Raw genomic sequence first — 23,948 nt, forward strand, 5'->3', positions numbered from 1 at the left:
CAGAAATCAGTACACACTCCACCATCATGGAAACCAGTGACTTTTCTTCTAATTAAAGGCTCTGCACAGCCAAATCTGACATTTGTAGATTCTGGTGAATGACGAAATGCATAAATGAACACTTCAGTCAAATCTGACTGTTAAAGTAGAACTGAAGTGCAGCTATGGGAACATGTGACATGTTCCACCCTAAAAACGGGTGGGACACGTAACATGTTCCCAAAGGTGAACTTATCCTTTTTTAAAAAAAAATTAAATCTTCAAAACCGCAAGTGTCCTCAAAATGGGGATGTCTGTTTGCATCTATTTACATCCGAGATAGTTTATGTCTGCAGAATAAAATGAAGATTTACATCTTTTTCCATGTGCAGACATAAATGGATGTTGTCTGTTTACGTCTGTTTTTAGGTAAAAAACACTTTTTTTTGTTTTTGCACTTGTCCACCTATGACTATTTTATTCAAAAACTACACCAAATGTATTAAAAGAATCAAAAAAAACCCATGAAACACTGGTGTATACTGATGTAACCTGAACTGAACTAAGACGGATGTACAAACTGATGTAAAAGGATCGAGTTTTCAAGGTTTTTTTTTTTTAAATCAGTTTTTGTGATGAACTGATGTTGCCTGTGTGAAAGGATCCTAAGTGTACTAGAGGCTGAATAGGGTCTCTGATTCTGCAAAAAACACTCTTCCACTGATACATGATGGCTACTGCTATGACAGCAATCCTGTGTTTGGTACAAGTTATAGCAACAGCCGGCTATACGAGCAAGATAGGAGAGGGAGAAAAAAGTCAGGGGTCTCAGCAAACATCAGGTCATGGGGAGTATGGGAAAGTGAGTGACAGACTGTTGGGGCAACATAAAGCAACAGTGGAGAGCAAAGCCGGCCACAGATGGATGGAAATTTCAGCTGGTTCAGTAGGGACCAGACGATTTTCGCTCCAAATATGGGTAGGTTGCTTGTACTGAAGTCGATACCATCAATCAACTTCAGTACGACCAGTCTGTCGGAATTTTTCATCCGATCGCTGCTTGTGACTATAGCAGCTGGCAGTGTTCATTGTATTCTCACAGCCGGGAAACCACCCACTGTCCGTATACAAAAGCTCCATGGAAGGGATTCTCCACACAACACTGAATGTGCAACTCATGGATGCAGGAAATAAAGTTGCATATTCTACGGCCTACTTAAGACACAAGCAAGAGGAAAGAACAGAACGCAGACAGGGTGGGGGACTTCAAGGTGGGAACTACGGCAGAGACAGGTCAATAATGGCACCATCAAGCCAGAAGGTGACAAAGCCTACTGGATTCCACCCAAAACTGCGTGACTGAACAGAACTTTTGACGAGAAGTAAAGGAACAGATATGTGCTACAGGGCTTCGGGTTATAAATGTGCCGCAGATAGAGGAGAATCAGAACAAGCTTTAATAAATACCATCAGCAGTTGGCACCTTGGCAATACCCCTCCATCCCAGTGAGTCTGCTCTATCTTGACTGAATTGTACTTTTAACTAACCTCAAATGGCAGATCCTAACACAAAGTGCCAGGGCTCACTAAATCACCTCTGAGATGGAACAGAGATAGCCAATCGCACAGCCCACTGAAAATCCCACTTACTGCTACAGAACTGTCCTGGGGGTCACTTTTTCTCAACAACAAGACATTAATTGCTTGAACGTACAAAAAGGTTTTAGCTTTTTTCCACTCCGGCTGCTGCAGGAAGGCTAAGCGCAGTGCAGAGAAATTCACACCAGGACCAGAGGGATCATTCGAGCATTCCTCGGTCACTAAAGTCTCCAGGCAGCTGTCTCACCATCTGAAACTGGAGTTTCTCATCTGTCAGAACAGCAGAGAACAGCTATTGGGGAATCATGGCCAGGGAGGAGGCCATAATAAACGTATTCACAGAAAACATGTCTGCGTGCCAACCACACTCTGTGATCAAAGGCTACTATCTGCATAGTTACATTGCTTACCAGGCTGAATAAAAGACACTTATTCACAGAGTTAAACCTTGAAGATCAAGAAAGATCCTTGAGACCACTATGTTGCCCTTCTACCTACCACCACTATTTTTTACCACAACGTGCCTTATTGCCTACGAACCATAACTGCTCTCTTCAACCGGGAGCCTTCTGCTGACAGATTGACTAGACTAGGCTTGCCTTCTCTCCCCACTCCACTGCCCCCCCCCCCCCCCCCTTACTCTACAAGAGACTGTCCATGTGGAGTTGGATACAGAAGAGGACTGCTGGTTTTATGTTCCAGGATAAAAACTGTGATAACTATTTTTTGTTCTGTTTGTTATACAGTTACATGGTAGGGAGTTCAAGTTGTTGGGGAATTTTCTCATTCTCAATCTCTTTGTCTTAGATCGGGTAGCTTTTGTGGTCAGGGAGCAAGGAGGATTCTGTTGGAGAAATGGCAACCCCCCCACTAATTTCTTTGGCATTGCTCTATTAGATCCGATGGATCCGTTCTAATTATTTCTGCACGTAGATTCACAAATGTTGCACCATGGCTCCTAAACTACTCTCTTGGAATATTCCTCAATGTTTAAATATCTACAGACCTACAAACCACAGGTCCTCTTTCTATAGGAAACACATCTTATAGGCAGTAAAATACTGGCCCTTCGTAGGGCTTGGATTAAACAAGATTTTCATGCTATGTACTTGGCCTATGCTAGAGGGATTGCCAATCTCCTACATAAATCCCTTTTGTACAGTGATAAAAGTCATGATTGATCCTGGGGGAAGATATGTTATTCTGTTATTAGAGATTGATGCTACTGTATGGGAATTTGTAAATGAGTATCTCCCACCCACCTGTATGTCATCCAAGGGAAATTGGCTCCCTATCTCCCAGGGAGAGTGGTTATAGGGGGAGACATTAATGCCATACTAAATGACAAGCTAGATACCTCCAATCCAGTCAGAGGCGCTGCCCAGGAGCTGGTGGGTTGGCACCCCTCTGGGGCAAGCATTGATCTGATGTTTGGAACCTCTTTTGTGTTGACCCAGGTGGACTCACTGACCTACCAGCCAGCAGCCCTGTCTGCCTACTCTGCCCTTGAACTTGTTTGAGGGTTGGGGGTCAGCGGGACCCCGGCTTTTGGAGACTGGCCCCAAGGTGGATACAGAATGCCGCAGTGAAAGAGCTGGTTGATAAAAATTTGGTGGACTACTGGACTTAATGAGGAGTTGGTTTCCCTGTCTATGGTCTAGGAGGCCTATAAGGCCACTACCAGAGGGGAATTCATTTCTGCTATCAAAGCAGCACGTACAAACGCTGCCTCTAAAACTGCCTAGCTAGAGGAGCAGGAGGGGAATGCAGCTGAGGTTTTTGCAGTGGCTGCGAACCCAGAACACTATGCGAGCCTGCAGCAAATTAGGCGGGATTTGAAACTACATCTTACTGACCCTACTCTGTCTGATGTCAGGACCTTGGCAGGGAAACTTTTTGAGTCTGGAGATAAAAATGGAAAACTCCTCACTAATCTGGTTGCCGACCCCTGTTACCAAACGGCAGTGCCTGCGATTTATTCTGCCTCTGGGGTCCTACTCACCTCGGCCTCAGATATACTTGGTGAGTTTGAATGTTATTATGGCAACCTTTATGCCCAAACAACTTCTCTCTCCTCCCAGAATTAGCCAAACTTTCCTTGCCTACTCTCCCTCTTGGTGAGAGAGAGAGAGGGCCTGGAAGCTCCCTTACCATGATTGAAAATAGAAATGGCCATCTCCTCCTTCCCTACTAACAAGTCACCAGGCCCAGATGGTATACCTGGGAAATGGTATACCTGGGGAATGGTATAAAGAAAACATTTCGGTGTTAGCCCCTAAATTACAACAATTATATGCTACATGCGTAGAACAAGGCCAGATTCCATTTATGAGGCTCATGTGGTACTAATTCCAAAACCAGGCAAGGACAACAGAGCCTGCACTTCCTATAGACCCATCTCTCTCCTAATTACGATTTAAAGATCCTCACCAAGGTCCTGGCGACTAGGTTAATGAAGGTCCTTTCCTCCTAAATAGACATAGATCAGACTGGCTTTATGCCAGGTAGGTCTACTGACATAAATTTGCACAGGGTAAAAAATACTCAAATCCAGCTTCCAGTGAAAGCTTCTGCAACCAGGGTATTAGTAGCATTAGACATTGAAAAAGCCTTTGATTCTGTACACTGGCAATACTTAGATATGGTACTAGGAGTCTTTGAGTTCAGCTCAGTGTTCAGACTAGTGGTGCACCGAAATGAATATTCTGATGCCGAAACCGAAAATTCAAAATGCACTTGGCCAAAAACCGAAACGCGCAGTTTTTAAAAATGAATATATATTTTTTGTAAAAAAATACACTTTGATTTAAAAAAAAACAAAACAATATATACCCCAATTGTTTTGTAAAATATGTAAGAGGATGTTACGGCGAGTAAATAGATACCAAACATGTCACGCTTTAAAATTGTGCACACTCGTGGAATGGCATGAAACGCGGTACATGCGGTACTTAAAAATCTCCATGGGTGATGCTTTAAAAATATCTACAGGTTAGCAGTGTAAAGTTCCAGAGGAGGTCTAGTGCGAGAATTATTGCTCTTGCTCCGACGTTCGTGGTGATACCTCACATGTGTGGTTTGAACAACATTTACATATCTGGGCATGGCCTATGCATGCGTTCACCACTATGTGCGAGCACGGGGGGATGGGGGCATTTTAAAATTTAAAAAAAAAGGATTTAATTTTTTTTTGTTTTTTGTACTGACCCTTTTAAAAAAATTGTAATCACTTTTATTCTTATCAAAAGAAATGCATGCATCCCTTGTGATAAAAATAATTAGTTACAGGTCCTCTTTATGGCGAGATATGGGGTCAATAAGACCCCACATCTCTCTTCTGCAATGTAAAGCATTAGATAAAAAAAAAAAAAAAAAAAAAGCATTGATCTAATGCTTTGGAAAAAAAAAATGTCTGGAACCGGAAGTGACATTGCTCCGGTCCTCCAAGGGCATAGAGATGTGTGGCGGCCATCTTTCCTTCGCTCATCTCTATGCACAGCGCCGGGATCGATGAATTCTCAGGTAAGACTAAACTAGCGAGCGGCGGCCAGCGGGCGATGGCGGATGGGCGGCGAAGAGGGGCAAGCGGCTTTGAAGGGTGGGGTTTTTTCGACACCTGTATCTGTGTTTTTTTCATTTCGGCCGACAACCAAAAGGGGTGTTTTCGGCCGAAACATTTTGGCCACCAGAATTTTGGTGCATCCCTAGTTCAGACAATGGTTCCACTTGCTTTATAAATGGACTACGGCCTGAATTTGGTTGGGAGCTGCCCTCTCTTCACCTTTCTCCATCCAACACGGCACGTGGCAGGGGTGAATGATATCCCCTGCCCTGTTTGCATTGGCGATGGAACCACTAGTAATGTCCTTGCGGATGGCGGAGGCTGTGATTGGTATTAGGGTTGGTTCTATTATTGAGAAAGTGGTGCTATATGCTGACGATCTGATGCTCTTCCTTAATGACCCAGGCCGCTCGCTCACTAATGCTTTGGAGATTTTGGCTGCCTTCGCTGATCTCTCAGGTCTCCACACCAACTGGAAAAAAAAATCATAAATTCTTCCCATAGATCAGGGGGCACTGCGGTTGGCCAACTCAACCATTGCCTTGACTTTGGTTTCCTCCATGAAATACCTCGGCATTATTATCTCGGCTTTGGCACAAGAGTTTTGCCAACTTAATCTATACCCCAAAATGCAGGTCATCAGACAAAGGTTGAAAGCCTGGGGTAATCTCCCCCTGAACATCATTGGTTGAATTAATTTAATTAAAATGAAAGTGCTCCCTGTACTGCTATATGTACTTAGACATTCACCCACGTGGATACCGAAAACATTTTTTTTTCCAGTTGCATTCTCTCCATAGTTCCTTCATGTGGCAGTCAGCCTGTTGTGTTTGAAGTGGCATAAGCAGGTTCATTTGAAACATTTAAACATACGCTATACTGCCCATCCCTTTCCCTAGCTATGAGAGCAGTCCTTATGGCCTGGCGGTTGACCATGCCCTGGTGTTCTTCAGCCTCTGTTATTTGGTCTCCTCATACAGTATAATCCCAACCTAGCTGAATTCCAGTCCCTGCCAGAGCCCTCTATTTGGGCAGTGCAAGGGATGAAATATTTAGATGACATCAGTATTGTAGGCGCTCTGTCAACCTTTGATCAGCTGAAATTGCTGTTTGCCCTCCCCAGTTCTCACTTTTCCAGGTTTCTCCAACTCTGCCATGCCTTTCGGTTTCAATTTGGTATGGAACCTATTCATCTTTTACCTGATGAGCTGAAGTCCCTCCTTAGTGACTCTTCTCTTAAAAAGCCGCTCTTGGCCATCTACAAGGCGCTATTACCCTCAGTACATGCGGGTCTAGACTCCTTGCAAGCGATATGGAGGGCAGAGGTATCTGAGCTGGATGGTGAGGACGTTTGGGACTATTCTCTTTCCCAATTAGTAGCAACCAGAGATAGACTAATCAAATTTAAAATATTGCACATGGTTTATATGACCCTTGTATGTGAATATAGATTCCATAACTCCAAACTCTACACTCCCTCTCCAGTCAGCAGTGAACCAGGTACTAGCCCAAGCCTGTCCTCGCACGGTGAGTCACAGCAAACAACCGAAAAGGACCACATTAGAGAGGTGTGAGCCCGTGTGGTGGGATACAGTGGTATGTCATCATCAGAGTGCAGCCCCTTATGAATGTTTGCGATGGATCTAACTTCTCATTCACCTCCCAAAAAACGTTTTTGTAACAAACAGAAGTTTTGGTCTTTAACTCTAGTGAAAATACGCCCAAGAAGTTCAGCACTGAGCACAATAAAATGACACCTGTTAGAATATTAAGCATGGCTAGATAATATCAGCCCTAACATCCGGCTCATTTTTTCCAGGTCACTGCAAGGAAACAACCGAGCAGAGTACAGCATTGGTGACACACAGTTCAGCATTATCCAGCTGCACCCTCTTTTCATTTGTGTACAAAGAGCTGACTGCGGGTCAATCAGGCGTGCGTCCTTTTCAGCGGGATAAATCCCTCCATCTGATAATCCCAAAAATACAAAAGCAAGAGGACAGAACTGAAGCAAAATGAGGAGTTAGCTCTGAGTTAAGACCGTACAGAGAACACATAACTGCATGATAGACCACATAGAGCAGGGCCACCGTGGAAGTGGAGGTTCTGTGCACAGACTGTATGAAGGAGAAGATATTACACCAGAAATGCCCAAGACCCAGTAGACTCATAGGACAGGAACAGGCAACTGTTTATAGGCCGTGTGCAAAATCTGATGCATACTTCATAGAAACCAACCAGCTTTCAGGTTTTATTGTCAAAATTTAATTGAACAAGCTGAAGTTAGAAGCTGATTGGCTACCATGCACAGCTGCACCAGATTCTGAGTGAGGAGGAGACTCTGTGTCTAGACAGGATGGAGGACATATGGTAGCAAGAGAGACATTATAAAGGAGGGAAGAGTGAAGCCACGGGGGTTGGCTTTCTATACAGACACATGGCTACAAGGCAGACACGACACTAGGAGGATAGAATGAATCCACATTGGGGAATGAGGGGGTAGATGTCTTTTATATAGACATTAGGGAAGACACAAACTGCAGGACAGATATGACACCAGGAGGATAGATTTGAGGCAGCCCTAGAGGAGGAGGCTCTGTATACAGACAGTGGGGAGGACACATAGCTGTGGGACAGACAATATGCTAGAAGAACAGAGTTGATCCACGGGGACAAAGGATGCTCTTTATACAGAAAATGAGGAGGAATGATGGCTACAGGATAGATAGGACATTAAGCAGCCAAAATGCAGCTACAGGGGAGGAGGTGGCTCTATATACAGAAAATGTGAAGGACGTATGGCAGCAAGGACAAACATGACACTAGAAGATTAGAGTGGAGGCAGCTTACTATATACAACGTATAGACACCTGGTTACAAGACAGATATGACACTAGGAGGACAGCGTAGAGGTGACTCTCTATATCAGGGTTTATAAACCAGGGTTCCATGGAACCCTAGGGATCCTCCATAGGTTGCTAGGGGTTCCTTGAGCAATTTCTGCCTCTCAGATAAGCTCCCACTGACACCACTGATCTTTTTTAGCTATCTGTAGAGGATAATTCTTCCCACTGACCACAAGTGTAAGTGCATATTTTCCACTGACCATCACACTAATGTATCATGAGTTGTAGATAAAGTCATTCAGTTCTCAAGTGTATTGAGAAAGGCTGCCCTATATAGACAGCACATAGGACGCATGGTTGCAGGACAGAGGTGACAGGAGGACAGAATAGAGGCGTCTCTCCATATACAGACAGCACTGAGGACGCATGGTTGCAGGACAGAGGGGACAGGAGGACAGAATAGAGGCGTCTCTCCATATACACAGCACATAGGACGCATGGTTGCAGGACAGAGGTGACAGGAGGACAGAATAGAGGCGTCTCTCCATATACACAGCACATAGGACGCATGGTTGCAGGACAGAGGTGACAGGAAGACAGAATGGAGGCGTCTCTCCATATAGACAGCACATAGGACGCATGGTTGCAGGACAGAGGTGACAGGAGGACAGAATAGAGGCGTCTCTCCATATACACAGCACATAGGACGCATGGTTGCAGGACAGAGGTGACAGGAGGACAGAATGGAGGCGTCTCTCCATATAGACAGCACATAGGACGCATGGTTGCAGGACAGAGGTGACAGGAGTACAGAATGGAGGCACCTCTCTATATAGACAGCACTGAGGATGCATGGTTGCAGGACAGAGGTGACAGGAGGACAGAATAGAGGCGTCTCTCCATATAGATAGCACTGAGGATGCATGGTTGCAGGACAGAGGTGACAGGAGGACAGAATGGAGGCACCTCTCTATATAGACAGCACAGAGGACGCATGGTTGCAGGACCAAGGACTACTCTCTTTATAGACAGCATTGAGGACACATTGTTGCAGGACAGACATGACTATGACTAAGGAGAGGCGACTTTCTATATCAACAGCATTGAAGACACATGGCTGCAGAACAGACTTGACACTAAGAGGACTGGATGGAGGCAAAGGGGAAGAGGGTGGTTGCTGCTAGCTCAGCGGGATCCTAATAATCTCCCATGCAATCTTCCAGTTATCAGGATCTTATCTCACTGCTTCCTTCATCCCCTTAAGTGCTCATCCTCTATACTCTGTATTGCAGGGCACTGGGCATTGAGATGCCATCTTAACTTTTAGATGCTTCTAGATGAGCTACAGTATATGCCCAATAAATACAATGTATTGCATAGTGTGCCGGTCAGAAGGGAAATATCCTCAATGACAGATATACAGGGGGGAAAATAATTATTTTATTCCCTGCAGATTTTGTAAGTTTGCCCACTTACAAAGAAATGAAGGGTCTATAATTTTTTATCATAGGTGTATTTTAAATGATAGAGACAGAATATCAACAAAAAATCCAGAAAATACACGATACAAATGTTATAAATTGAGTTGCAGTTCAGTGAGTAAAATAAGTATTTGATCCCCAAGTAAAACATGACTTTGTGCTTGCCAACAAGGGTTTCTCCACCAAGTACTGAGATAAGACGTTTCTTGTAGTTGGTTACCAGGTTTGCACACATCTCAGGAGGGAATTTGGTCCATTCTTCTTTACAGATCTTCTCTAAATCCTTAAGGTTTATTGGCTGTTGCTTGGCAACTCGAGGTTTCACCTCCCTCCATAAATTTTCTATAGGATTAAGACCTTAATGTGCTTCGTCATGCGGCAAAATCTTGCATGGAGCTCGATTGATGATTATTTTATATTTCTCCTATTTGCGAGTAATCACTCCAACAGTTGTCTCCTTCTCACCACGCTTCTTGCTGATTGTCTTGTAGCCCATTCCAGCCTTGTGCGGGTCTACAATCTTGTCCCTGATGTCCTTTGACAGCTCTTTGGTCTTGCCCATGATCGTGAAGAATGAGATTTTGTCTTTTATACACATAATGAATTGTCATCAAGAGCACTTTCTTGAATTGACAGGACTAATCTGTGTACCACATAAGCACATTGGCAGTCTGTGGGAGCCAGAATTAGTGTTGGTTGGTAGGGGATCAAACACTTATTTTACTCACTGAACTGCAACTCAATTTAACATTTGTATTGTTTTTTTTTCTGGATTATTGGTTGATATTTTGTCTCTATAATTTTAAATACACCTATGATAAAAATAATAGACCCTTAATTTCTTTGTAAGTGGGCAAACTTACAAAATCTGCAGTTTTTGGAAGTGGGCTCTCTAAGAGACATGCAGGATTAACCACTTGCCAACCTGCCACAGTACATATACTACAGCAGGGAGGCAGCCATAGGCTGTGCGACATACTGGTACGTCACTGCCTGTCTTTTGCTTTCGGGTGTCCGTGCGTGCACACGTATGCCCCCACCCACCTACTCATGATTCAATGATTCATGGCCGGGATCTGCTGATTAGCTGTGTCGGATCACAGCCTACAGCCCCATGACGATATATAACACAGGGCTCTGAACACCGGGAACGATCACTTTGTTTTCCATGCTAAATAGGGAAAAGAAACAAATCAACGTTTAGTCAAAAGCTGCACACATTAACCCTTGCTGGGCACACAATTAACCCCTTGATTGCCCTTAGATGGTAACCCCTTTCTAGCCAGTGTCATTAGTACAGTGACAGAGTATGTTATTAGCATCGATCACTGTATTAAAGTCACTGGAGATGTCAGTGTCATTTAGTTAGTTCTTATAAAATGTCAGTTAGTGTCACACTATTACAGTCCCACTATAAGTTGCTGATCACCTCCATTACTAGTATTAAAAAAAAAAGTAAATAAAAATTCCAGTATAGATACCATCATTTGTAGACATAACTTACATGCAAACCAATTAATACACACATTTTGAGATTTTTTTTTTTTTTTACCAAAAATACGTAGCAGAATACATTTTGGACTAAATGTATGAAGAAATTAGATTTTTTGTTATTGAATATGTTTTATAGCAGAAAGTAAAAAATATTGCTTTTTTTTCAAAATGTACAGTCTTTTTTCGTTTATATACTATAAAATAAAAAAACAGTGGTGATCAAATACCACCAAAACAAAGTATTTTTTGTGTGAAAAAAAATTATATAAATTTCATTTGGCTACAATGTTGCATGACCACGCAATTGTCAAAAAAGCGCAGTGCTGAATAACAAAAAAAGGCCTGGTCATGAAGGAGGTAAAATCTTCCAGAACTCAAGTGGTTAATCAGGAAAGGTGAAAAATAACTTGGCAGAGGAGGTCTCAGGTGGGTGTATGCTGCTCTAGGTTTTGGCTACATTCACAATTGAGCGTTTTGTAGCTTCAAGCTCCTAAAAAGCTCAAACTTAAAAAATCAAAATGTTCTCTATGGTGACTGTTCACACCTGATCATGCGAACAGGCACCATAGAGAACAATTGACTTTTTTTAAAGTGGAGCTCAACCCAAAAGGGGAAGTTCCGCTTTAAGCCTTTGTCCCCCGCTCCCCATTAAGGATTGGCACCTTTGGGGAGCGGGTATCCGGATTTGACAGGTACCCGCTCCCACTTCTGCTGCAATCGCCTAGGCAATTGGAAGTGAGAGTTGTCCTCCCTCCCTCCCCGTAGTCTTCTGGGACACATGACAGATCCCAGAAGACTACGAGGCCATTCACAAAGTGCAGCGCTTTACGCGCATGCGCAGTGGGCACCTGGCTGTGAAGCTGCAAGCTGTCACAGACGGGTGCCCACACTGAAGATGCCGGTGCCAGGGAGAGAAGACGGCCAGTGAAATCAGCCACGGTTAAGACACCACTGGACCGAGGGACAGGTAAGTGTCTGTATTTTAAAAGTCAGCAGCTACAGTTTATGTAGCTGCTGACTTTTTTTTTTAGGTGGAACTTTGCTTTAAGTTTGAGCGTTTTTGGAGCTTCGAGCTACAAAATGCTCAAGTGTGAATGCAGCCTGAGTGTGGGCCGGAGGAGGCTCATTCCTTTCGTGGCTGGGTGAGATCACTGCTTCTACTACTAATGCTGCCATGTATCTGAATATGTGTTTGCTATATGGACATTATATGGCTGAAGTGAGCCAGTATCATTTATATTTAGGACTTTATAGAGTTGCCATAAGAAGCAGTGTTCATGTTCATTACATGTGGCTGAAGATAAGGCCGATAAAGACACATTATTTTTTTTTCTATGTATAACTAAGACACCTGTGGAGAAGGTGCAGCAATTTTGCGATTCCCAGAGGGCAGAGGTGCGATTTTCACAGCTAAGAAATTTTATTACAGGTGTTTGCAATAAAGACATTTTTGTGACAACATTTTTGGTGTCCCCATTCCCAGCTAATATTCCAAAAGCTAGAAGTTCATCAGATATTACAGACCAGAGTTAAAAATTAAAGCAGCAGATTTCCAGTCTGTGATATAAATCCTAACACAAAAACGATACAGACCATAATGACCAATGATAAAATTCCTGAACTGCAAAGGAGTAGGGAATAGGGTGCAACTTTCCAGGAAATCAGGCTTTACCTAGATGTGGCTGTTAAATTCCCCTTTTTCTTAGAAAGGTAATATAATAAGTGATCTCTAATATTGTTGTCTCATCGCACTGCTTTACTGCTTTGATAGTGTCCCATGAGATGTACAGCAACAAAGCTAGCCTGCAACCCACAGAGAAGTGTATTTAATTTACATGAAAGAAAATGCGGACTTCCAGCCTGGAGTCTCTGCACAGGAAATCCTTAATAACTGCAGCTATCTGTCAAAACATGAAGAAACAGCAGGACCAACAAATCAAACAGACCTAATAAGGAGGAACTTCACTCAAAAAATTAAGTCCAACTGGCTCCCTCCCTTCCCCCAGCATGTGACAGATTTAAAGTTTTTTTTATGGGGGGGATGAGAGCAGATTTCTTTTCTTTTTTAAGCAGTACCCACTTACATTTCCGCACCCCTCGCCTAGCTGAGGATAACCCTGGTTGCCCTGCCCCTTCCCACCAACTCCTGGGACCAGTCACATGTCCCTGGAGGCTGCAGGACCATTAGAACCATTCACAGAGCATCGTGTGGGCTCGAACATCACAGTAGGGAGGGGCTGTTTCCCTAGAAAGCCATAGACGGCTCCCATATCCAAGAAGTGCTGGGGACCCACAACAGTAGGAAGAACCAGCTGTGGGAAGACAGTACTGGACTACGGGTTGTACATACGTATTTGACTTTTATGGCTCCATGCACACTGGGGCTTTTATAAACACTTCTCTCCTGGCAGGAGAAAAGCAGCTTCAAAAACACGCCTAAGATACGTTTAGGCGCGTCAAGCACTTGGAGGTTTATTTATTTTACGGGCTAGATAAAAAACAGACCACTTGTCAGTTTACATCCAACTGTCATGTGATCTGCTGGACCAGTGGTCTCCAAACTGTGGCCCGGGGGCCAGGTGCTGCCCTTTGCTTGCCTTTATCCGGCCCTTGGGACACTTTTCCTCCCACAGACATCGACAATGGGGAATAATTCCTGCTATTGACATCAACAACAGAGAACTATTCCTCCCACTGAGACCAACGATGGGGCACTATTCCACCCACTGACTCCAACGATGTGGCACTATTCCTTCCTCCCACTTAATCCAGCAATGGAGCACTATTCCTCCCACTGACTCCAAAGATGGGCACTATTCCTTCCTCCCACTTACTCAAACGATGGGGCACTATTCCTCCCACTGACTCCAACGATGTGGCACTATTCCTTCCTCCCACTTACTCAAACGATGGGGCACTATTCCTCCCACTGACTCCAACAATGTGGCACTATTCCTTCCTCCCACTTAATCCAGCAATGGAGCACTATTCCTCCCACTGACTCCAATGATGGGGCACTATTTCTTCCTCCCACTTAATCCAACGACGGGGCACTATTCCTCCCACTGACTCCAACGATGGGGCACTATTCCTTCCTCCCACTTAATCCAGCAATGGAGCACTATTCCTCCCACTGACTCCAATGATGGGGCACTATTCCTTCCTCCCACTTACTCCAACGATGGGGCACTATTCCTCCCACTGACTCCAACGATGGGGCACTATTCCTCCCACTGACTCCAACGATGGGGCACTATTCCTTCCTCCCACTTACTCCAACGATGGGGCACTATTCCTTCCTTCCACTTAATCCAATGACAGGGCACTATTCCTCCCACTTACTCCAACGATGGGGCACTATTCCTCCGACTCCAAAGATGGGCACTATTCCTTCCTCCCACTTAATCCAACAACGGGGCACTATTCCTCCCACTGACTCCAAAGATGGGCACTATTCCTTCCCCTAATGCCAAAGAGGCAATGTTTACTCCCACTGATGGCAGGACAATTTCTACTCCCAATGGCCACAGTCTGGCCCCCCTAAAGTCTGAAGGACAGTAAACTGGCTCTTCATTTAGAAAGTTTGAAGACCCCTGCGCTAGAAGGATGGGGAACAGATCCTCCATCCATCTAACGGGTCAGATGACAATTGGATGTAAACTGACAGGTGGTCCATTTTATATCCAACCGCCCCATAGAGAACAGCAGACTGTTCATTCTCCACAAACGGAGCGGCCACAGACCTGTCATCTGCCTGCTCAGCAGGGATCAGCCAACAGACCCCCCGCTGGGCAGACGGATCCACGATTGGCAAAATCCGCTAGTGTGAAAAGACCCTAAATAATAAAAAAAAAAATGTAAAAAGTTCCTAATTAATTTATGAAAATATCTGAAATTGTTGTTTCTTCAATTTAATGCTAAGCTGGTCAGCCACCAAATTTTACAGAAAGTTCAGCCCTGTATGATGTCTGGCAATGAGTGGGTTTGTACAAGAGTAGAGCGATCAGTGAGAAAAACCAGCCAGAGCATTTACAGATCTAACACATCTCTGCATGTTCTACGTAATTCAAGGAGTGGACTTATGTTCCCTTTTATATAATATTAATCTAAGGATTAATGGGTTAATTATTTGCTAGTCCCATGTACAAAGACCCAGCAAAGGGCTCAAGATGGAAATGATCGCAGCTACGCCCCAGAGCTCCCCTACACCTCAATGGAGATGTGTTCAGCAAATCTACATGGAAGGAAATGGTTAACAGGAGATAAAATATCCTCATAGCAGGAAAGTGCTAATTGGAGAACAATGGAGGCACAAAGCAATGTAGCAAGCCAACAAAAGTAATCATTAGTACAGCAAGAACACAGTCCTGGTCACTGCTGTCCATTGTATGCTTCTGTTTCCACACAGTCTGTTTCCATGCTAGGACCCCATTGATAATATTGTTAGAGACCTGACTGGACCTGCTCCAAACCAGGCAAATCAGATGAGCAGATCCAGAGATATACCAAGCAGAAGGTTTTCTCTTTTTTTTTTTTTGCATAGTTACATTGGTCCAGCTTGGACCAACATAAGTATGTATGTGACGAACCTGGCTGATCCTCTAGAAATCGCTGTAGTAGTCACTGCTACTACAGAAATCGCCGCTGCTGAGTTGCTGCCCTGTTGCATAACGAATACAGGGGTCACTTGCTTGGCATGAGTGTAATTTAGAGAACACTTCGTTTGCTCAATGAATGCATAGTGTTCTCTAACTGGACAATGAGGAGAGGCGACTTCACAATCTCCACCTTGTCCGGTCAGAGAACACTATGCATTCACTGAGGAAACGCAAACAGTTCTCTGAATGGCACCAATGCTGAGCAAGTGACCCCTGTGCTGCAGGACCTGACTATGCAGCAGGACAGTCGCTCGGCACGGCACCCAGAGGCCAGTGGAGTAGCAGTGACTATTACAGCAATTTTCAGGGACCAGCCAGGTATAATGCATACATACGTACATTGGTCTAAGTGGAATCAAAGCAGCCTTACAAAAAAAGCAAAACCTAAACTATAGCTTTAAAGGACTAAACAAAAAAGAGATTTGGAGTGCACTCGGGTGTTAGGTCTTTTCCAATTTAAATACATTGGTGCCACTTCCTAATTTACTAGACTGAAAAAGGGGGAAAGGAAATGAGCAAAGGGAAAAAATGGACTTAAAGTCCATTTTTTCCCTTTGCCCATTTCCTTTCCCCCTTTTTCAGTCATAGCTTTAAAGGAGTTGAGTTTTGCACCTCCCTACTTGTCAGCTAGGTCAACAGAGGTGGAGGGGCAAGCTCAAAATTTACAGAACTTAACATGAACAAAGCATATCCCTCTACAGTGTGTACTTGTCTCAATCAAGTGCACCAACTATCATTTCTCTATGCTGCTTTGTTCCACTTTAAGATTTGCATAGAACGTCAACTGCCATTACCTCTAGATCTGCTGATTGGAAGAACATGTACATTTCCTATCATCAACCTTTACCTACACGTTCTCTCGTTGAATTGTCCGCATGTGACAGGTTCACTTTCTTTTACTAACACGGTATTTACAGCCAAAACGTTATTATTTCTTACAAAATAGTGTTGTCACAAAGTATTTAAGACCAGTAAATACTGGGGAACCGGGACTGGATCGTCAAACTGAACTGAGCAGCAACTCTTTTGTGGTTATTAAAATTGGAGCTGTTATTTTTTGGTGTTGTGGAATTAGAGAGAGTATAGGAATAACACAATAATATCATTCTCAGGAAGTATGACTAGCACTTTAGCTAGATGTGGCCTTTGCACGGAGTTAGAATTATCAGCATTCTGATGTACGCCGATGACGGATATCATTAACCACAAGACAAAGGAACACGTCTCATCCAAATTCCGGTTATGGAATACACAAAGGCTTTCCTGTACACACTTCCCCAATGTATACAGAGGAAGAAAGCAGATCCGGTTCTGGGCTTCACATACATAAACTTTATTTTCACCCAACAATCCACAAGGAGAAAGATAAGAATGTATATGAGGGAGCCACGGAAGACGGCCAGATATTAGTCACCAATCTGATGCCCTTATTGGGAGAGGTGGTGGGTTTTCTTTTTCTACAAGTCTGGTTTAAATCTAAAACTTGCCATACATATGAAGATTTCGGTCTATCATCCTAGTGAGCTGAATGAGAGAAATCCACATATTCCCCTAACACAACGTGGATAGACAAATTTCCCACTTCCAGCTATTGTATACTGACAGCTGTCACCCACGGCTGTCAGAAAACTACAACAGTGAATACACTGGACATTGGTTGCAGTCAAGGTTCACTCAGTTCCTTTTGCCCATCTCCTTCAATTTCTCAAAAATTTGTTGAGCGTGGTGGCTGCCACTGGGCCACAAAAAATCTCAGCTGATTCACAGAAAGTAGATGAAATTCCAGCCATGTATGGCCACCTCACACCAAAGATGCGATTTTCTTTTTTTTTAATTTTCTGCACAATTTAGTATATCACGTAAAGTCACAAATCTACACAGTTGACTATCACACCAGCAATCCAGTGTCAAATACAAGTATTTTCCCCAAAAAAGGTAAAGAAACGGACCATAGCCACTGCGTATAGAGCTCAGCAATTTGTCTCCACCACAGAAACATTTGAAGAACTAGCCTATCAATTTTTTGCATCAGCAATTAGGACATCTAGCAATGGGAGGAGACATCCAACAACCATTATCCCCAGCAATGGGAGGAGATATCTGACAACTGCTACCCCCAGTAATGGGCGGAGATATCCAAAAAACGCTACCCCAGGCAACACGCAGATAATTTTGACAATCATTACTCCCAGCAATGGGCAGATATATCTGACTTCCACAACCCTGCAATGGACGGAGATATAGGACAACCACAACCCCCAGCAATAGATGGAGGCATACAACAATGGGTAAAAAATCTGGCAACCATTACACCAAGCAATGAGCATATTATTTTTTGAACAATCGCTACCCCCAGCAATAGGCAGGCACATTAGAATAAACACTACCTCCAGCAATAAGTGAAGAATCTAAATGAATGCTACCCCCAGCAATGGACAGACATATTCAACAACCATTACTTTCAGCATTGGGTGGAGACATCTGACAACTACTACCCCAAGCAACAGTAAGAGACATCCAATAAATGCAACCCCAAGCAATGGATGGAGTTATCCAAAAGCTATCCTCAGTAATGGGTAGACCTCTGACAATTCAAACATTGCCTCCAGCAATTAGTGGGGATATGCCACACTGCTACACCCTCAACAAGGCACAGAGACATCTGTCAACCACCACCTCTAGCAATGAGTGGAGACATCCGACAACCTCTACCCCCAAGCAAAGTGTGGAGAGATTCGACAACCTCTACGCCCAAGCAAGGTGTGGAGACATCCGACAACCTCTACGCCCAAGCAAGGCGTGGAGACATCCGACAACCTGTACCCCCAAGCAAGGCGTGGAGACATCCGACAACCTCTACCCCCACGCAAGGCATGGAGACATCCGACAACCTCTACCCCCAAGCAAGACGTGGAGACATCCGCCAACCTCTACCCCCAAGCAAGGTGTGCAGACATCCGACAATCTCTACCCCCAAGCAAGGTGTGAAAACATCCGACAACCTCTACCCCCAAGTATGGTGTGGAGACATCCGACAACCTCTACCCTCAAGCAAGGTGTGGAGACATCCGACAACCTCTACCCCAAGCAAGGTGTGGAGACACCTGATAAACTCTACCCCCAATCAAAGTGTGGAGATACGGACAACCTCTACCCCCAAGCAAGGTGTGGAAACAACTGACAACTGCTACCTCCAGCAATGTGCAGATACATCCAAGCAGCCACTACCTCCAGCAATGTGCAGAGACATCTGAGTACAACCAGATACATGGAACAGGACTGATCACATATATTATAAACTGCATTCTCTCTTATCAGATTATTTTAAATGACAGTGAAAAAGGTTTCTTCTTTAATAACTTTTTAAGCTTTTCCATATTTGTTAAAATAATGGTCCCCATATATTCTCATATCATACAGCACTATGGCGGTGACTGTGGCTATCCCACTCCTGGTGTATGCTGTTTGCAATAAAAGGATTCTATCAAGGCATATACAATTCCCAGCTTCACTGAAAGAAGCAGGTCACTCTGGACAGGGTGACCCCATACTTAACTGAGAAACGTGCTGACCTCTCCATCTGAAAATACCAGTCAAGTCACTGACAGTTCTGACTTGCTTACTACATGCTAAAGAGCTCCTGTGAGACACAGTCAGATGCACTGTAGGAGGTCACCATTACTTCATCTTCAAGTGTCAACAGGGTTTCACCATTATTGTATCTTCCTGGGTCACCCATCTGCTCAATGGATCAGTCATGTGATGTCGGTACTCCAAGCACAAAGCATACCCACCAGACGGCACAAAAGCCTACCAGTGTCAGGCTCACACACCAAACACCAAATTGTGGGACACTAATCCTACCTCTCATAGCTTTCGTGTAACCCACACTTGAGGGCATGCCCTTGGAGCCCATACCTCAGCTGCATTATTTTCTCCTCACCAAGATGCAAAGCAAATTTAATGCTACCATGTGTACATCTCCATCTGGTCCTTGTTTTAACAATTGTCAATAGAGTTGATAGGCGGTCGGGAAGTAGTAAAAACGCAACCCAACCACCCATTTTCAACATCTGAGTGAATGAGGCCTTAAGGGGACCTTCTGAACAGTATGTTTTAGTTTTAGACAGATTCTGGTAGGCTACATAAAGCCTCCTGTCTCTTGGGGACTCCACAGAGATTTCTTTGACAAAACTCTTCGTTCTGCACCTGTCAGCTTTAAAATATCCTATTCCATTCACTATGACATTCAGTGCTCTGTAGGTTGAGAAACACTGCTTTCTAGTATAATATAGGTCAACACATGTAGAATGGAATCCAATTATACTGGTTTAACCAGAGATTTCATCAATAAAGTCCCCAAAACAAGAGTGAATTCCACAAGGGTCAAACATTCCAATATTAATTTGGAGTTAAAGTAGTTGTAAACCTCGGACATGACATATATGGAAAAAAGCATATCCCTCTATAGTGTTTACTTGTCTCAATTAAGAGCACTAAATGTCATTTGTGTCTGCTGCCTCATTCCTCTGCTATCAACATGAGTCACTTCTGACAATTTTTCCTGGCACCAAGAGAAAAATGGTGACAGGGGAAGGACCTCCAGCAGATTGACAGCCTCAGCTTTGTTCCTGTGTGCTGTGTTGAGGAGGGTGTGTCTCTTTCCTCCAATCAGCTTTCAGAACTCTCCTCACTGAGCTGTGCTATGTCCACCCCTTTTTTTCTGAACTCTCAGACAAGCTTAAAGCGGAGTTCCACTCACCCTTTCAAAAAATAAAAGTCAGCAGCTACAAAAACTGTAGCTGCTGACATTTAAAAAACAGCCACTTACCCGTCCCTCAGTGTGTCCCCCGCAGCTCGTTTCACCAGCCATCCTGTATTCCAGGAGGCCGGCATCTTCAGTGTGAGCACCCGGCTGTGACAGCTTGCGGCTTCACAGCCAGGTACCCACTGCGCATGCGTGAGTAGCGCTGCGCTTCGTGAATAGTCCTGTAGTCTTCTGGGACCTGAACTGGACCGCACTGCTCAGAAATTGGACAGGACTCATTTTCAATCCGCACTGCCAGTGCACCGGGCATATGTGAACAGGCTCCATAGTTAGCAATGTTATTTCACATGTCATGCAGATTGGATGCGGTTCAAACTGCATATATGTGAACTGGCACCAGGGTGGATAAAAATCAATGATTTAAAAAAAAAAAAAAAAAAAAAATCGGATTTTTTTTATTTAAATCAGATTTTTTTAAATAAAATGCTTTTTGAGGAAAATATATTACCATCCAAAAGTTATTCCATCATGAAATAAAGATTAGTTTTTTAATTATGTAGAATAAGGCTGTATATGTTTAATTTTTTTGGTAAATAAATTCCATGAATCCATTCACAATGTCATGCTCTTCCAGAGGTTTTTGTAAGATCATTGGGCAGTTTCTCTGCCTACAAGATATTATCACAGATGCTTGGTTTACTTTTGCAGTTCTCAAAACTGAATTTGACTCAGCGGAGATCACATGCCTCTTCTTCACAGCAAAAATGTTATAACATGAACAGAGTTAAGAAAAAGACCTTAATCCTAACTTCTACAAACCTATGAATACAGAATCAACCCCTTCAGTGCTAAGTTTCAAGAAGTTCAGTGAATAGAATAGAAACAATATTTTTCTGATTGTTTGGAGTGGAATAGATCTGCACAAGAAGAAAGTGAAACTAAGTGTGAGGAGGAAGGGGCTGACAGTCTAAGTTTCTTAAAATCTATATATTTTGTTTAGCCAAATTAGTTAACAAACATAGATGTTTGTTTAAGCAAATCACATATGCTGGAATGTTATTGTTTCAGTTGAATAAATCTATTTAAATTGTTATTATTAAGGTAATGATTATTTTTCTCCTTCCTAAGTACAACAGAAAAGTTGTCCAAATATGAATGATTAACCTATTAAACTGGGGATAAAAAAACTAATATGAAAAGTTGTTATTCTAAAAATCTTCATCTACTTGTATATTAAAGTTATACCAGCAAGAATTAGTCTTTATGTAGAAAACTAGGATTTAAATCAAGCCTTACTGACTAGTGATTTAAATTGGGATTTAAAGCAGTTTGATTTAAATCAAATCCACCCTGACTGGCACCTATAAATTCTGCATTTTGAATTGACGTAGAGAAGAGAAGACTTATGTAGGAGGATTTGTTTCATCTCTGTGTATCACCTGAGACCAGTCACTTCACTGGGTATATGTAAGGGTCTACAACGACTTTAGGTGAGCCTTTACATTAGATATCACAGGTACCTTAGGAGACTAAATAAATAACTAAATCTTTTGTTATCCTTTTTGCAGTGATTTTCCAATTTCAGGGTCACAGCTAAACACACGGGAGCAGTGACAACTGACAGTGTAATATACTGCATACGGTCCCTACCATGGCAACATGCACAGAATGTGTAACTAAATGAAATGGGCAAAATGTGCTGAAATAAAAGCAGGCACTGAAGTCACATTTCAATCCAATTCATACATCAGAAATCTTTCTGGCATTGGTTGTGAGATAAGCACAGTTCAGGTACAACTGACAGTTGTTATGGTGGAGGGACAGTGACAAATTCATACCCGGCTCCATCACATCTCCCCCATGGTCACTGTGCTCAGGGGGGGGCCCAGCCATTCATCACCAGATGTCACGTCTACTGCATTTATCCGGCCAAGAGCCACCAGTGTCCCCGTCAGCTGTTCCATTCATGCTCATCGCTCTGATCAGACAGACGAGCCGGCGACAGCTGTGAGGGGCTGCAGACAGTGACAGGTGTGCGTCATCTGAACCCACGCCAAGCTTTATACATCCCCGTATGTTAGGAGCAGCAGCTACACACGGCACAGGTATCACGGAGCATAGCACACACATGTAATGTGCAAGTCCATATGAATTACACATAATACAAATCAAGATACAGTATGAAGTAATTGTTGCTATCTTCTGGAATATTATCGGATCTAAACACAATATCAAATGGAAGAAAAAACTTATACCTAAATACACCCCCCCCCCCCAATCATTAATGTTACCAAAAACCAGCCATGTGTCTCATAATGCAAAGATCGCCGGTGTTCTGCCTTTATTTTGTGCTGTTCACTGCCTGTCACATTATCCCAATCCCCCTCCATTCTAAGGGCAGCCGGTGGGCATGTCTAGTGAGGGTGCGATGTGCCCTGCAGCTCTGAGCCCGCAACTCGCTCATCAATGAGGACCCTTTTGCATGCTCATTCATGAAAAGCATGGGACATCACGGACGGGGTGGGGCTGATCAAAACGGGGAGCGGTTGGGTAAACCTGTTAGAACAGACAACAATGGGACTAGAAGTGCCTCCGATCAGCCACATTCGGCTACACAGGTACACCGCTGTCAGTGAAGAAGAGGAGGGTTACTCCATGTCTGAATTAGACAGTTGTTTCTAATCAGATATTCAGGTATTTAGCAAACCCAAAAGTGCTTCAAGTGATTGTAAACCCCTATTTTGTTTAAATAACAAACATGTCATACTTATTTGCCCTGTGTAATGGTTTTTCACAAAGCAGCCTCAATCCTCCTTATCTCATGTCCCCCGCCAGAGCCCCTTGCTCCTCCCCCTTGACTAGTACCCCCAATGGCAAGCTGTTTGCCATGGGGGCACTGGTGAGTGCTCACTCCAAGCCCCACTCTATGAGTTCATAAGACACATAGAGCTGTAGAGGAGATGGAGAGATAAAGACATGTCTGTAGTTCGTATCAAGAGAGCAGCCTAGAGCAGGGGTGTCAAACTGGCGGCCCTCCAGCTGTTGCAAAACTACAAGTCCTATCATGCCTCTGCCTTTGGGAGTCATGCTTGTAACTGTCAATCTTGCAATGCCTCATGGGACTTGTAGTTTGGCAACAACTGGAGGGCCGCCAGTTTGACACCTGTGGCCTAGAGTGACAACCATGGCTCCTTCCATAGATACAAGGCAGGAGTAAAGTAGCCAGTCTGGGAAAAGAAGTGTTTTATTTTCAGGTTTACCAGGTGAAAATAGAGCAAAAAGTTTGAAAAAAGAAACCAAATGCGGCCACCACACCAAGCACTGGTAAGCTGGAATATATTACATTGGCACATACTGTAACATGCTTTTCAATGCATGTCAACACGTGTAAAAATGCATCAATGTGTGCTTTGCTGCACTAAAGAATTCAGGTTACAGTTCAGGATTACAACTAGCTCTCCTAGAGAGAGAGGGTGCACAATGTCATTCAGTCCAGAGCCAGCTGGTAGTTTTTACAAAGACAGAAAGCATGAACTTTTCACTAAGACTAGAAAATTTGTT

General features: G+C 43.5%; 1 protein-coding gene across 1 annotated transcript in view; it reads right to left on the reverse strand.

Moving 5' to 3' along the window:
* JAM3 (junctional adhesion molecule 3) overlaps positions 1 to 23,948 on the reverse strand; it is a 77,413-nt gene that overhangs the window by 35,158 nt on the left and 18,307 nt on the right. The gene's annotated exons all lie outside the window — the stretch shown is intronic.

This window comes from Staurois parvus, unplaced genomic scaffold (genome assembly GCF_062004578.1).
Source record: "Staurois parvus isolate SC_StPar_1 unplaced genomic scaffold, SC_StPar_1.0 ptg000458l, whole genome shotgun sequence".
Classification (NCBI taxonomy): domain Eukaryota; kingdom Metazoa; phylum Chordata; class Amphibia; order Anura; family Ranidae; genus Staurois; species Staurois parvus.